At 44.6% G+C, this 14,990-nt stretch overlaps 1 non-coding gene across 1 annotated transcript; it reads left to right on the plus strand.

The window, feature by feature from the left end:
- Positions 1 to 5,660: 5,660 nt before the first annotated feature.
- Positions 5,661 to 5,767, plus strand: LOC128566146 (U6 spliceosomal RNA). Its single transcript, XR_008374442.1, has one exon. It is a non-coding gene; the product is annotated as a U6 spliceosomal RNA (small nuclear RNA).
- Positions 5,768 to 14,990: the final 9,223 nt, after the last annotated feature.

Genomic DNA, 14,990 nt, shown 5'->3' on the forward strand with positions numbered 1-14,990 from the left:
GTTAGCATTGAAAAGAATTTGGAAGGTTATATACTAAACAATTCGTGTGGAAATTCTTTTTTTTTTTTCTTTTTTTTTTTTTTTTTTTTGGCCGGGGCTGGGTTTGAACCCGCCACCTCCGGCATATGGGACCGGCGCCCTACTCACTGAGCCACAGGCGCCGCCCGTCATGTGGAAATTCTTAAAAAAGCGGGGGGAGATGGTTAGGACTGAAATGAAAGAAAAAGACACATACTTTCAACCTTATGAGTTTCTGCATTGTTTAAATTTGAAATTTTTCCTTATTATGTATATTTACTGTTAGTTTCTCTCCCTCCTTCCCTCCCTTCCTTCCTTCATTTCTTTCTTATTTTTTTTTTTCTTTCTTTCTTTCTTTTTTGAGACAGGGTGGGATTATAGGCACCTGCCACCATGCCCGGCTAATTTTTCTACTTTTTGTAGAGACGAGTATCACTCTTCCTCAGTCTGGCAATTCTGCCCCCTTGGACTCCCAAAGTGCTAGGATTATTGGTGTGAGCCACCATGCCCAGCCTATTTACTGTTATTTCTTAATTTAGGGAACAAAACCTATTTTTGTCCACTCAGCAGTGCATGCTGAAGTTCTGTTCAAGATGACACAAATTCTGTGTGACCTTAGTTCATCCCAGCCCTGAGACCTTAGTTCTAGGAAGAAGTGGGTGGCACCTCAGGCACTAATGGGCAAACTGACTTTTGAGGCAGAGGGTTAGTGACAAGGCAGCAAGGTAAGCAGCCTCTGTACTAATCTTGATGTGAGACAAGGGCAGGATCACCGGTTAATGTTAGATGGATACTGAGCCAGGAATCCTGGGTCCCAGCAACATTGTACTTCCTCTGTCTCTGAGCCTGATTGGACACCAAATGGGGTTTGGCCTGAGCCCGCAGATGAAGACCAAATGGACTGCATTTCAGCAGAGCCGGTTCATACATGGGGAAGAGGGCAGAGGGAAGGGAAGATATTGGCTCAGGAAATGGGATCTCCATCCAAGCTCCACGTCTGTCTAGCTGTGGGGCCTGAGCAAATTTCTTAATTCATCTGATTAGTTCCTACAGTTTCCTGAGATTAGGGGAGGTGGCCTGAGGTAGAGGAATGTAGTGTTAGAAGCCCTTGAAGCCAGTTCCCTCATTTTCTCTCTGGGATGCCCTTTCTCTAAGAGGTAAAAATTACTCCAAAATGATGTTGTATCTATTTGAACAGTACATTTTATGAAGATGCTCTCAAAGTCTCTTGTAAATCTAATCTTCAACAATTATGATCTATATAAACAATGACTGATAAACCCATAAGCCAAAAAACTCTCCTTAAGTAGGCAATTATGAGTGACCTCCCCTTGACTTAATGACAGGCTGTACCATGGGCTCTTTGAACATGTTTTTGGACTCGCAGGTGATTACTGCCCTGATTATGCCCTGATCAGACAGCATTACACACTCCCATTGACCCCCTGAAGGCTGTTCTCTGCTGTCTTCTTGTGAAACAAGAGTATACTTACTGCTTCTTCTATATGGCCTCCCGGAGCTTTCTCCTGTGCCCTGTGAGGATAGGATTGTCTGAAAGTGCTGAACTTACTAGACAAAACTTGGCTGTCAATATTTGTGTATAAGTCTTTGCTAAGAGAGCATTCATTACTCTCCCCTCTTCTAGTTCTGTCCAGGAGAGTGATGAACAAGGCAGGAGGCATCAGAGCCACATTTCCTCCTCAGGTACACCACTCGCTGTGTCTGCCAGGTGTTAACACCAATGGAGTCACTTGTCATTTTTCCCTCTGTCCTCTCTCTGTTATTTTACACCCCATTATCTAAGTAAGAAATAAGAACAAAAGAAAAAGGAAGGAAAGAAGAAAGGAAGGAAGAAAGGATGGAAGGAAGGAAGGAAAGAAGGAAGGAAGGAAGGAAAAACGGAGGAAACAAATGTGGGAAGGAAGGAGGAAACAAGTAGAAAACCTGGAAGATGAATGAGAGACATAGCAGAGAGGAAAGGGAAGGAATTTGAATGACCAGAGAGGATAGTCCTGCAGAAATGAGAGAGAGGAGCTCAGAGGGAGGAAGTAAATTAGAAGTCATTAGATGTCAACATTCATAGAAGGACTAGGATATAGGAGGTTCAGGATCTCATGATTCAGTGAGTTCCCTAATCTGCCCCTATATCCTTTCACTGTGCTGTCAGGTCTGCCCTCCATACAATCACTTACACCCCCTTTACTTTCTCTTCAGTTGACAGCTGGCTCTTCCTCTGAACCCCCTTCAAGTGGAAGCTTCCTCTCTCCATGGCCTTCACATCACAGGGCCTGTCTTCTCTTGCACTTTCACACCCATCCCTCCTTCCCCACTAAAATCCTCCTGTTTTGACTTTCATGCCATCAGACTACAGTACCAACTACCCCAAACTGGTGACTGAGGTCTATAGATTCCCAGGTCTTTCCCTCCCAGGCTTTGAAGACTTCAGCTCCTATCTCACCAGCCTTCTTTCCAGCACAGCTCCTGCCCTAAATCTTGTGACTTAGAGAAAAGTGCATGCCAGTGAGGCTGACTCTGGGTCCCAGAAGATGCTGAGAAACCTTTTGCAAGTCTCCAGTCATTTACATACTCATTCAATTCAAACTTACAACGCCTCCTCCTCCATCTCTACTCTAGAATGATAACTTGATTCACTATTTCACTGAGAAACTCAGAAGAAGACAAGCTTAATCTCCACCACATACCTCCATCCCATGTCTGAGCTCATCAGCTCTACTTTCCTGTATTCTTGTAGATGGATCATACACACAGCCAACTAGGCCAACACCTCCATTTGTGTACCAGATCTTAATTCTTCTTGTCTTCTTGTGGACGCTGACAGCACAATCCTCTTCTCTCTCTTTGCATCAGTTTTTCCTTCTCCAATGCAGTATTTTCCATCAGAATATAACCATATTGATTTTTTTTTCTCCCAGCCTTTAAAACAAACCTTGATCTACTGCCCCATTTTTCTGCTCCCCCCTGCAACAAAAAAAATCACTGAAATAGTTATATGTACTTGCATCCCCTCAAATTTCTTGCCTTCCAGTGTTTCAGTCTCACTTCATTTTATCCCTATTAGTCACTTACCCAACAATTCATGACATATTGATAAATCCAACAGTCAATTCTCAGTCTTCATCCAACTGACCTACTTACAGCATTTGACACATAGTTGATTAGCAGTTGAGTTGAGCTTTCTCCTTCCTAAAATACTTTCTCCTATGGGCCTCCTGTGTCCTGGCAGTGCCCTTCCTTGGTGATCCTCCTGCCTCACTGGATGCTCCATTCTATCTCCTTTCCTGACTTCTCCTCATCTCCCAGACCTTAAACATTGACATGTCCCAAAGCTCGAGACCCTGAGACTTCCCTGACTACACTGACATCCTTATTGATTTTACTTAGTCTCATAGTTTTAAAACTCCAGATTCATATATTCAACTCATGTGACATTTCTACTTTAATGGCAAATAGGCACCTCAAACTTAGTATACCCAATACTAAATTCTATATTTTCCCCCATAAACCTCCTTGTTAGTCTTTTTTAATTTGTATAAATGGCAATTCCATTCCTCCAGTTTCTCAGGCCTTGAGATCATCCTTGAAATCATCCTTGAATCCTCTTTCTCTCATAATTCTATCCAATGCCTAGAAAATTCTTTAAACTATAGCCAGAATCCAATCACTTCTCATAACTACCACTGTGACCACTGCATTATCATGACAGTCTCCTGCCTACATTATGCATTGTGGATGCTGCCTGTTGTCTACCACAATCCATTATCCTTTCCTTCCTTTGAAAGTGGGGGCTGATGAGAATTGATCGATGCTACTCGTAGTTTTCAGTGGACATGTGACTGAGTTCTGGACAAAAGGATGCGAGCAGAAGGGATGTGTGCCAGTTCCAAGGTAACCTAAAGATTATGGACACACCTCCTACAGTCTCATTCCACTTCCTAGCAGTCAAAACGTAGAGGAACCTGTGTCTTACACAGACAAATACAATGGCCTGAGGATAGAGGCTCCCAAATGTCTGAAAAATTACATAAGGCAGAGCTGCCTGCTGCCTTGAAACACACACCTCACACTGTTAGATGAAAGAATAAACTTCTATTCCCCTTACCCCTTAATCCCCTGAACTGTTCCAGAGACTACATGCCATAGAAACTTAGCCTTACCCTAATTAAAACAAAAGCTTATAGATATAGAACCTAAAAGCTATAAGCTCTTCAAAAGCTTGAAAAGATGTTTAAATTCTGGACCCTGCCCTTCAAGAATTCACTAGCTCCAAACTATAAAAAAAAACAAACTGTAAAGTCAGTATTAATGAGTGTTTACATGACTAAAAATGTTCACGTTATGTGAACATGCTAGCTGCAAGTTGACTTATATATAAATAAAGTTTAATCATAAAAATGAAATGAATAATTCATTCCTAACAAAATTCAAAATTATTTTAAAACAGCTCATAGCAAATAATTATGTTGACGTATGGGTACAATTTGTCATTTGATATTACGTGGGGTAGGATCTCAAAGTAAAAGTGCTTAGGTCCTAGGGTGGCCTTAAATGATCCTACCTGACTCTTCTCTCTACTAAATGAGTTACCCTGGGCAAGAGCTTAAACTCTGAGACTCAGTTTCCATTGTCCATAAAATGGAGAGCAGACAGAAAAATAATATCTATTTTACAGTGTTGCAAAAAGAATTTAAATATATAATTACTTTTGAAAGTATTTTACACATCATATAGGAACACATAGGATAAATACTATGGCATTGCAGTTTTCCATAGAATCTCTATATTTGAAGGAAGTCTAGAAGTCATTTAAGTGTCCAACCTGGTAAAATTATCTAGGAAGATTTTTTTTTTTTTTTTTTGAGACAGAGTCTCACTTTGTCACCCTCGGTAGAGTGCCATGGTGTCACAGCTCACAGCAACCTCCAGCTCTTGGGCTTCGGTGATTCTCTTGCCTCAACCTCCTGAGTAGCTGGGACCACAGATGCCTGCCACAACATTCGGCTATTTTTTTATTGCAGTTTGGCCGGGGCTGGGTTTTGAAGCCGCCACCCTGGGTATATGGGGCTGGCGCCCTACTCACTGAGCCACAGGCACCACCCTGGAAAGATTTTTTTAAACACCGATAGCAAAGCCTCTTTCACTAAAATGTCTCATTAAGTAGGCTTGGGCTTTCATATTTTTAAACCTCTCTCTTTTTTTTTTTTTTTTTTTGTGTGTGTGTGTGTGTGACACAGAGTCTCACTGGGTAGAGTGCCATGGCTGGCATCATCATAATTAATAGCAACTTCAAATTCCTGGGCTTGAGCAATCCTCTTGCCTCAGCCTCCCCAGTAGCTAGGACTACAGGCACTTGCCACTACGCCTGGCTAATTTGTCTATTTTAGCAGAGACGGGGTCTCCAAACATGAGCTCAAACAATTTACCAGCCTCAGCCTCCAAAGTGTTAGGATTTTAGGAGTGAGCCACTGCACCTGGCCTTAAATCTCTCTTATGTACAAGAAACTGATAACATTGATTGCTTTCCTTGAGTAAGAAGTGGGTGACTGAATGATAGAACAGTAAGGAGTATTTTTCCAAAATATTTTTGAACGTTAGCATTCTGAACCGTAAGAACGGCTAATCATGTGGTTACTTCGGTAGCACATATACTAAAATTGGAATAATATAGAGAAGATTCGCATGGCCTCTGTGCAAAGATGACACACAAACTCCTGAAGCATCCCATAATTCTGGGAAGAGGGATGGGTAAATTCACACCTATTAGGTACAGTGCACAACATTTAGGTGAAGGGCACACTTTGACTCAATCTATACAAAAATGAAGTATGTGAACAAAACACGTGTACTGCCTAATATTCTGAAATTTAAAAAATTAAAATTAAAACGAAAGAATGGGTAATCATATTCAAGATGTAATCATATTAAAATCATTTAAGAAATTAAGCAATAGGTAAAATAAATATTTCTGGACTAATCCTGATACAGCTGGCCCTGATCAGGAGTTTGGGGAGTGGGTCAACTTTCCTAACTGCTCATCCTTGAAGGCTTAGCCTTTACCACAGTGCAGACTCCACAGGAACATCCCAACGTCCTCTACTTTATGTCACAAAGCCATTGTTGGACAGTGTAGCTGTTAGCATATTGTTTTGTGCACGTGTATGTCAAAGGGAGGAAAGCTATAGGCACCATCACGGAGGTGGAGGCAATATTTAACCAACAGCATAAATGAATTCATCAACGACAGTGTGGTGCTTGATAACAAGATTTCCTGGATATGATTTTGGTGGGTCACTGTCTGTCACCAAGATAGAACACTGGACACTGATTTTATCTTCAGATCTTTGCTTGACCTACCCATGTGATTATGACTCTAGTTATCAGAAAGATCTCCAAGTGGGATATAAGCCCTTGTTTATTCATCATTATGTCTGTCTTATGCCCAGTTCTTATCTAATGCAAATAAGCTTCCTTATTACTTAACATAATAGCTTCAAGCTGGGAGAGCTGAGCAAACTGAAGCTGCACCATCCAAGCAAGACTGAGCACTGTCTTGTCCTAGGGACAGAGTAAGATTTCTTGGTAAATAAATGTGTCAATTCCCTGATCCAAATGCACTACCATAACCAAAGAGAAAAGAAACCACTTCAAAAGAATTGATTGGGAAGTGTTTAATTTTGTATTTGATTCTGTAATTTTGGCATAGAAACCAATTCCTTTAACTCAGAGGCTATACCCTTAGATCCCCCACTTCCTCTACCGAATTCCAATTATTTGTTCTCATTTGGATGGCCTGAAACTCTCAAGTAACAGAAAGGTTGTTATCAATACTGCATCTGCCCCAGATGGATTAGAAGGAGAATAATGTTTGTGGCTCTCTTTAATCCCTCCGTGGGCTCCAGACTTTTGAGTTTCTCCAGGGAATGTGGCAAAGCCACAGAAATCCCCAAAGGTAAGATCTTGCAGGCTGCTCTCTGGTTTAGCTGCCAAACACAGAAAAAGTATGTTCGCACACTTTTGCAAGCAGAAAAATGAGAGGAAACTCTTCCTTGTCCACAAATCAGGGGCAGTTAAGAGCATAAGTTGTTTTATTTCTCCTGAGGTGTGCTGTTGCCTATTAAATTTCTAAGGAACACATACCTCCAAGCATGCCTTGTTTCCAACACGAACCCCAAAGCCACCTCTTCAAGTATTCTCATACGGAGCCAGAGATAGGTACTGATATGGCCTCCAGTCTACTTCTGTTTCCACGTCCAAAAGTAGATTGAGGGAGGCTTTGAACAAAATCTTTATATTCTCTGTGCTTGAGTTCCTCTAAATTGAATAGCATTTGCCATTCTGTTTCATCATGGAATTGAGGGAAATAGCTACAAGAGGATTTGTAAAAGAAAAAAAAAAAGATTTTGAGCAGATTGTAAGGAGTAAGGAGAGAACAATGAGACATGAAGTAGCCATTCTTTTCTCTTTTAAGCAGTAATTTATATTTATTGAAATTCATATTGCTCACATAAGCTTGGGAAGGCAGAGCAGAGGTGAGTACTCTAATAGAAATGTAGAATGAGAAAACAGAATAGTGGTAGCTGAAAAATTCAAATTCCTTACATCAAAAAAGAAATTACAATCACAAGGAATATTGCAGATAGTTTTAATGGTATTTTTTCTACTCTGAAGCACTGTTGTTAGGATTCTATAGGATTATGTTAAAAATCTCAGTATTATGTTTTATTTAGTAAAATGAAATGCTATAAACAAAACACAAATTTTCAGCCTGCTTTATCACAAATAAAGAGTGTTTGATTTTTAAGAAAGGACTTAGGAACACTTACATCACACTGATAAATATATACCTCATCTCGTTTACTTAATTATTCATATATACATTAATGCATTTATACTCATTGTACCACATAAATGCATTAATGTAGACACGATCTATGTGTTTATGATTTAATAAAAAAAATAATTAATGGGAAAAAGGAATATATAAAGTAGAAAAAAGACATAAAAATAAAAAATAAATAAAAATCAAGAATAGTGTGTTGCCACTTTAACAACAAAGGCAGAGTTGGAAATAATGTTTTTATACCACATCTGTGTTTAGAAATATTGTCGGACTATAAAACCATGATACATCTATATTTGGTATCATTTTAAACACACACACATTTAGTGATGCTCTATGCCTCCTGGCAATTTTTGCTTCAATTTGGATGAAAAGACGTTTTATTGTTTTTATTATACACAGAAACTAAGGAAACCTTGGTACTGTTTACCACTTAATGCTAGTTTCTCCGAACTCTGCATTCTATTTCAACTTATCTGCTTTGTATTAAAAACAGGAAAAGAAAGAAACCCCTCCTTCCAATATTAAAAAAAGAGCTAAACAAGGTTTTTCAAATCTTGCTAGAGTTTTGAAGACCCACGGTAGGAAGGGTAGAAGAGGTAAGCAAGAAGCCTGGTGAAATTTGATCTTGCCACAACTCCATCAAAGGTCTGTTCCATTGATTTTTCCCCTCTGCAAACAATTGGGAAGTGGCAGTGACAGAAAAAGTCCTTAAAATTTGGACAGTCACTTGGGAATACTTCACTTCATGGTACAAATAGTGGTGTTGAGGGGTCTGCATTAATCCCACGGGTACCCCCAGCCAGCCAGACTCCAATACCCAAGTTTTGAAACTATGAACTGCTGTATTCCACAGATGATTGTGCCTGGTGTCTGAAAGGCCCCTGCAGAGGTCTAGTCAAAATATTTACATTCCTCTCAGAAACTGTAACGCAAAGAAAAAGAAAAATAGTGAGTGGACGAATCAAAAGAAAAACTTTTCTTCCGGTACTAAGCAGAGGTGTCAGGCCACTGAGTCTTCTTGCAAAGACTGTCCTGTTCTCTTTCCATGCACACCTTTCTATGCACGTCCATCTATACCACGATGCATTAGCCGCATTTTGTGTCAAAATTAGGCTTGTATCAACTTCTGAACACATGTGGTTAATAGAAAACATCATCATCCCGCTGGAAGAGGGTGTGTTTAATTATCCGTGCACGGACGCTGGAAATACTTGATGGGGAAGTAATGGGCACGTATATGTTTTTCCATAAAATGCAGCCACTGGCTGGCGTGGAAGCCTGTTCAAGGCTGAGCTACCGCGAGAGGGTGGGATGGGGGTGATGTTTAGCAAAGGAAATGACCCAACTCCTCCCTTCTGCTTTCACAATCTGCGCCACTCTCCTGCATGTTCCCAGTCCAAACCCGCAAGCGGGCGGCGGAGCTCGCCAGGTCAGGCTGGGCACCCGCCTCCAGTCGCCTTCCCGGTCCCAGGTCCTCCAGCCTCTGGGCTACGAGCGAAAGGCCCCCCAAGAGAGGCCAGGGTGGGGACTCCTCCTGGGGCCTCCGGGCCTAGCTCAGGACCCGTGTAACTTCTCTCCACTCAGCGCCCCTCGACGTGTGTGCGCGGCCTGAACTCACTGGCCGAAGCGGCCGGCGACGAGGCAAGGGATGCGGGGCGTAGGGCGTGGAGACATTTGTGTCTCCCGAGTCGCCTCGGCACAACTCCCACTGCCTGTGTCCTGGACAAAAAGCGCCTTCCGACCACGCATTAATGGTAATATTCCATTATTCCTGTTAGAACAAGTTAAAAGTAAGGGTTGGGCTGGGAGGCCCCGGCCAGGGGGTCACGTGCGCCCCCGTCACTCCGGCTCCCCTCGCTTCTCCGGTTCGAGTTATGCCATCAAGCTAATATATTGTGACTGCTCTTCTCTCCTGTGACAAAGGCTCGCAGCTGCCTCCAAATCAATAGACGTCAAAGAAATATGAAAACAATCATGACACAAAACTTAAATCCTGGCTGAAGCCTACATAATCAGAACTGTGCTTCTGTTCTCCAGGCCACCGATTAATTTTTCCCAAAGTTTAGTCAAATTTTTTATTCTGGTACCTTTTTCCCAGCAGATCCTGCTACATCTGTCGGGTTTGTAATGTAATTTGTAATTACTGCCCTTCATGTGGTCCGGTGCCTTGAACCATCTTTAATTAAAAGCATAATTAAGGGAAGATCTAAAGAAAGACAATTACCAGATGGTCTTTTTTTTTTTTTTTTTTTTTAGAGGCTGTAGTTGCGCAGAGAGGGGCGCAGGGTCTGTCCGCGGGACCCCGAGCCTTGGGAGGGGGCGGCAGTCCAGGACAGCGCCTGCGCACTGCGGAGGCCTCTGCCCCCTTAGAACCCCAGGTGCCTACCCTATCCCACTCCACCCCAGCTCTGGCCCTGAGTCTCTGCCAAGGCCGCGCCCAAAGGTGAGCGCCCGCGGACCCCGTCTTGCAAAGGGACTCCGGTTTTCTGCGTTCCCCTCCTCCCCCGGGGGTCGCTAGATGTGGGGTGGCCGTGAGGAAGCTAGGACAAGATAAAGGCCGAGGCAGCTTTCAAATCTGCAAAGCGGCTCGGGGAGGTGGGTCCATCCTGCGGCGTGTGCGAGCCTGGGAGCCCTGAAGCAGAAGGAAAGGACTCGAGGACTAGAAGGAAGGAGAAAGACCGAGAGAAAGGGACCTATCCCCCAAGAGGACAACCTGGGAAGGAGATCCTGGCCTAAATCACCTTTGGACCGAACCCAATTAGGGTGGGAGCTGGAGGATCCGTACTTCGCAAGTCTGAACCCCCTGGGGACAACAGATTAGCAGGGCAGCGCTGTAGCCGAAGTCTCGTGGGCTAAGTGGCCCACAAACAGCGATTTTCTGGGCTCCCGGCTTCAACGCCGTCCATTGGTCCCAGGGATTTTCAGGACAAGTTCTGGGGGAGGGTAACAAACCCATACTCCACTCCTATCCCATCCCCACGCCCTCGAAATGAATAATGCAGGCGGGAGCCAAGATTTCTGCATTAGCGCCGCGTTGCCCCGGTGGCTGGCTCGAGTATCCCGAAGTCGGATAATGGAAATTAAACTGTTGTTGTGCAGCGGGGATGTCATTATGTGACTGTTCATATTCAAAGTCAGGCAGCAATGAATTGTGATCATTTCAATTATCTTCAATACACTTTCTTTAGGACACAAGTTGTGAAAGATTAAAAAAAAAAAAAGTCCATTCTTGCGGCTCTATGAGTCCATTTTCCAGACGGTTTGTTGCTCTTGCTGCCTGATTTGGTTTCGACTTTTATTCCTCAGCTTCAGATACTCTTAGAGACTCCGCCGGAATGGGCGAGCCCGGCGGCCTCGCAGCTTCTGGGGCTCTGCGGGCCGGCAACGCGGGCCAGGAATCCGCCTCTGAGCGCCTGGCGCGCGCATTTTGGTTGCTTTCAGGTTTAATTAACTTTGAACAACAAATATGCCTGGAGCTCTGGATCTGGTGTCGCCTTGGGGAAGGGGGCCGTCGTATTATATTCTGCGTCCTTCTCAGCCTGGGGTGAGGCCAGCACCGCGCGTCAGAAAGGCACGTGCTGGACTGGGCGCGCCTCCGAATCCCTGAGTGAGCCTGGACCGTACTCTTTCAGCCCCAAGAAGGCGGGGATGAGTCGGAATCACAGGAGACCTTTCTCCTTTGTTGAAACTACCCTCAGTCCAGTGCTCGCTTCTTCCTGTCCTAAACCTGGGGGCAGTGGCGAGTCGGGCAAGGTCTCCTTGAGGAGATAGTAAAGAGCCCTCTGTCCCCAGCCTAGGAAGAGAGAGTACGGATGGCCTTTGAAGCCCAAGTCCATCGCGCCAAATAGGACTAATCCAGATCTTTACACTAATATCGCCTCTCGCTTTTTCATTATACTCATTTGGGAGGAAATGAGCTCTTGCCAAGCAAATAGCACCCCACACCCCACTTCTCATAGCTGCGCAGGGCCGGAGCCTGAACAACCCCGCGGGCAATCCCTGAGCTGCCGATATTATATTTGTGAAATGTCCTTTTGTTGAGGCTTTTAACACCTTCTTATAACGAATCATTTGTTCTTTTCTCTTTAATTTTGATAGACAATTAGCCATCAGAGATACACCAGTTGACTGTAACCGAGCATTAAACTCGCCTTTATGTAACGCTAATTTAGCATAGCTGCTTTGTTTAACTTTGCTATATAAGAACCAGGTTTTGTAGGGGAAAAAAGGTGTAATTTTATGTGGGGCTTCATTTCTTTTGGCCCTGTACTCAGCAAGCCATCTCCTCTTTGTGAAGTGTTCTGCTGGGGCCTGACGCCATTTCCCGTGCCCAGCACCTGCAGGCTTGGGGGGAGGGGGAGGGAATTAGCATTGATATAGATTTAGTTGAAATGTAATCTCTTAAATCTGTCCAAGATTCAGGGAGATAATTACACTTTCACTGAATTGCCAAGGGTCAGCGTCTCTGAGGACCTGAGGAGTTGATTTACTAACAACAGTGTTACATAAAAAATGGCGTTTGAGATTATAATGTTAATGGCTGCGGTCGCTGGGGAATGCAGCCGCTTCCAGCTAATTCTGTGTAACTTGCTTTTTGCCTCCTTTTCCTCCCTCCCTCTCTTGCCAGGCTCTAGGTCTTTGCAAGGATTCAGAGCCTTCGCGGTGTTTAATTGGTTGCAGGTGCCGGTAGGTTAAGACTAGAAGTTCTGGAACTTGAGGTTGACGTGCTTTTTCTAGGAGTGTTTGTGGTGACAGGTCGGACAGCAAGGCTGGCCTCTACTCGACGAGGGCGAGGGCGCGAGCTCGGAGCACCGCGCATCGTGGCTGAGGCGCGGAGACTGACAGCAGCACCTGGAGGAAGCGCTGAGCCCTCCTGGACCAGGCCTCCCTGGCCCACCGGGTAACTGGACCTGCTCGGCTGCAGCCGCCTGGTGCTTCGTGCCCATCCGGAGCTGGCCCCGGCTCCCGGCAGCCTGGAGCCATCGGTTTCGAGGAGGACAAGGCCCGGTTCTAAGCTCTTCTCTCCCTTCCAGACCGTGCTTCTGGCCCAGCAGCCTCAGACCAAGGGGACACTTGCTTCCTGCCGCAAACTTTCCCTCACGGCCCGATTTGGCGGGATGCCGGGATGGGAGTTCAGAGAAGCATTGCAAAGTGCAGATTCTAGTTTGGGATAGTAGGAGATAATTTTAGAACTAAGAAGTCAGCCTTCTTTGGGGTGGGGACAGTTAGGGAGTTTACATTCCCCTACACACTGGCCCTCTCCAGCCTCTTTCACAGCTCCTAGAGTCACTGGACATTCCATGGCTGCCCCTAACTTGTAGCCCGGGCGGGGAAAGGCCAGCGTTTCGCTCCCCCTAAAGCCATACTAACTCTAGGTGAATGTCCTCGGATTACCCAGAGACCCATCATGGGCTCATCCCCACCTATAGGCCAAAGAAGAGCCCCTAAAACTGTGCTGAAGAGCCAAAAGCTGAACAGGGAAGAGCAGATCTTCCTAGGTGGGACAGAGAGCCGGTCTGTGGCCTCCTCCAGGGTGGTGCTGGGCCCTGGAACCCAGAAGAGGGGTCTAGAGCCCAGGAACATCCTCAGGCCACACCAGGTTTCAGCAGTTTAGGCCTGCCCCAGGGGCATGTGGTCATTGCTGACATTTCCCATCCAGGAGCTCAGATTCTCTCCTGAGGATGAGACTTCAGAGTGTGAAGAAGGGCAAGGACCTCCTCTTACTTGGGGCAGAGAGAGAGCCGGGCTTACCCTGCCAGGCCCGGACACAGGCCTTGTCCAGTCTCTCCCTCCAGCTAGGAGCTTTGCTTCAATGAAAAAAGGGTGCTGGACCCATGGGTTGCTAGTCCAAACCAAAGAAGGAGCCACCCCACCACTTAATACACTCTCACTCACCTTACTGAGCAGTGTTCGGCAGGCTGGCCCTACAACCCTGGCCCGAGGGTGCCCTCCCGGCTTGCTAGGGTTGGTGCTCGTCCACAACACAGCAGGGAGAGGCCTCTATGCCCAAGCCCTTGGTGCTGGGGGTGGTGGTGTGTCTCAGCGCCCGGTGCGTGTTTACATCAGTGCCCCCTTATCTTATATGTAACAGCAATATATATGTTAATTGAAAACTTCTGAATTTAAAAAGGTTGTGACAAGTTATAATTTGTCCTGTCAATGCCTAGAATCCTTATTTATCTCTTTAGCTTGCCTCCTGCTCGCGCTTGTCAGCTAACAGCTTGCCTAACTCGTTGACTTCCTCACTCATGGCACGGAAATGACAAATGTGCTGTTTTATCCATACAATTTATTTCATTATTGTTGCCAGCACGAAGCATCACAATCAATCATAAGGAAGTCCAGTTGGCAGGTGTCAATCTTGGTGTGTTTTTGTACGTCTCAGTCTATATTTAATCCAATTATAAGGGTCACGGAGTAAGTGCCAATCCTCTTGTTACAACTCACATCTTATTTAAGATTTAAAGTAAAAAAGTCAACTCGATCACATGGACCTTTCGGGGGAAGGGAGGGACGCAGTTGAAACCCCCTTATCTCTTCTCTGCCTTCCCTTCACCTCCAATTTAAATTAAGCAGCGATCCTTCTTTTTAAAGGGTTGCAGGGAATCAGAGTTTTATGAGCATTTGTGTGCAAATGAAGGCTCTCCTTATTTTGCTAAAGTAGAAGCAAGCTTAATGATGAGCCATCTTTCCACTCATTGCCCATTCAAATACAATTGTAGATCGAAGCCCGCCTTGTCAAGTTGAGAAAAAGTGAATTTCTAACATCCAGGACGTGCCTGTCTACTTTCAGTGAATTGCATCCAATCACCCCCAGGGAATTCAGCTAATGTCTCCATCTCCACCCAGACAAGGGAGAGAAAGAAATCAAACATGCTGCCACAAACTGACTTAATATGAAAATGTTTAAAAGGAAAGGAAAAGCAGAGTTTTCTCAGATTGATTGTGGTAGAAATTTTCTTAGTGAGAAAGAAAACTGGAAGGATTGAGGCTTTCCCAAAGGCTCTAAGAAAACTTTTCATGATGTGGTAGTACAGGCAAAAGAGAGAAGAGACTAAGTAAAGAATTTCTTTGAATGAGGAAAATAATTGAATAGGAGAAAAAGCACAGA

This window comes from Nycticebus coucang, chromosome 14 (assembly GCF_027406575.1).
Source record: "Nycticebus coucang isolate mNycCou1 chromosome 14, mNycCou1.pri, whole genome shotgun sequence".
In the NCBI taxonomy this organism is placed as follows: domain Eukaryota; kingdom Metazoa; phylum Chordata; class Mammalia; order Primates; family Lorisidae; genus Nycticebus; species Nycticebus coucang.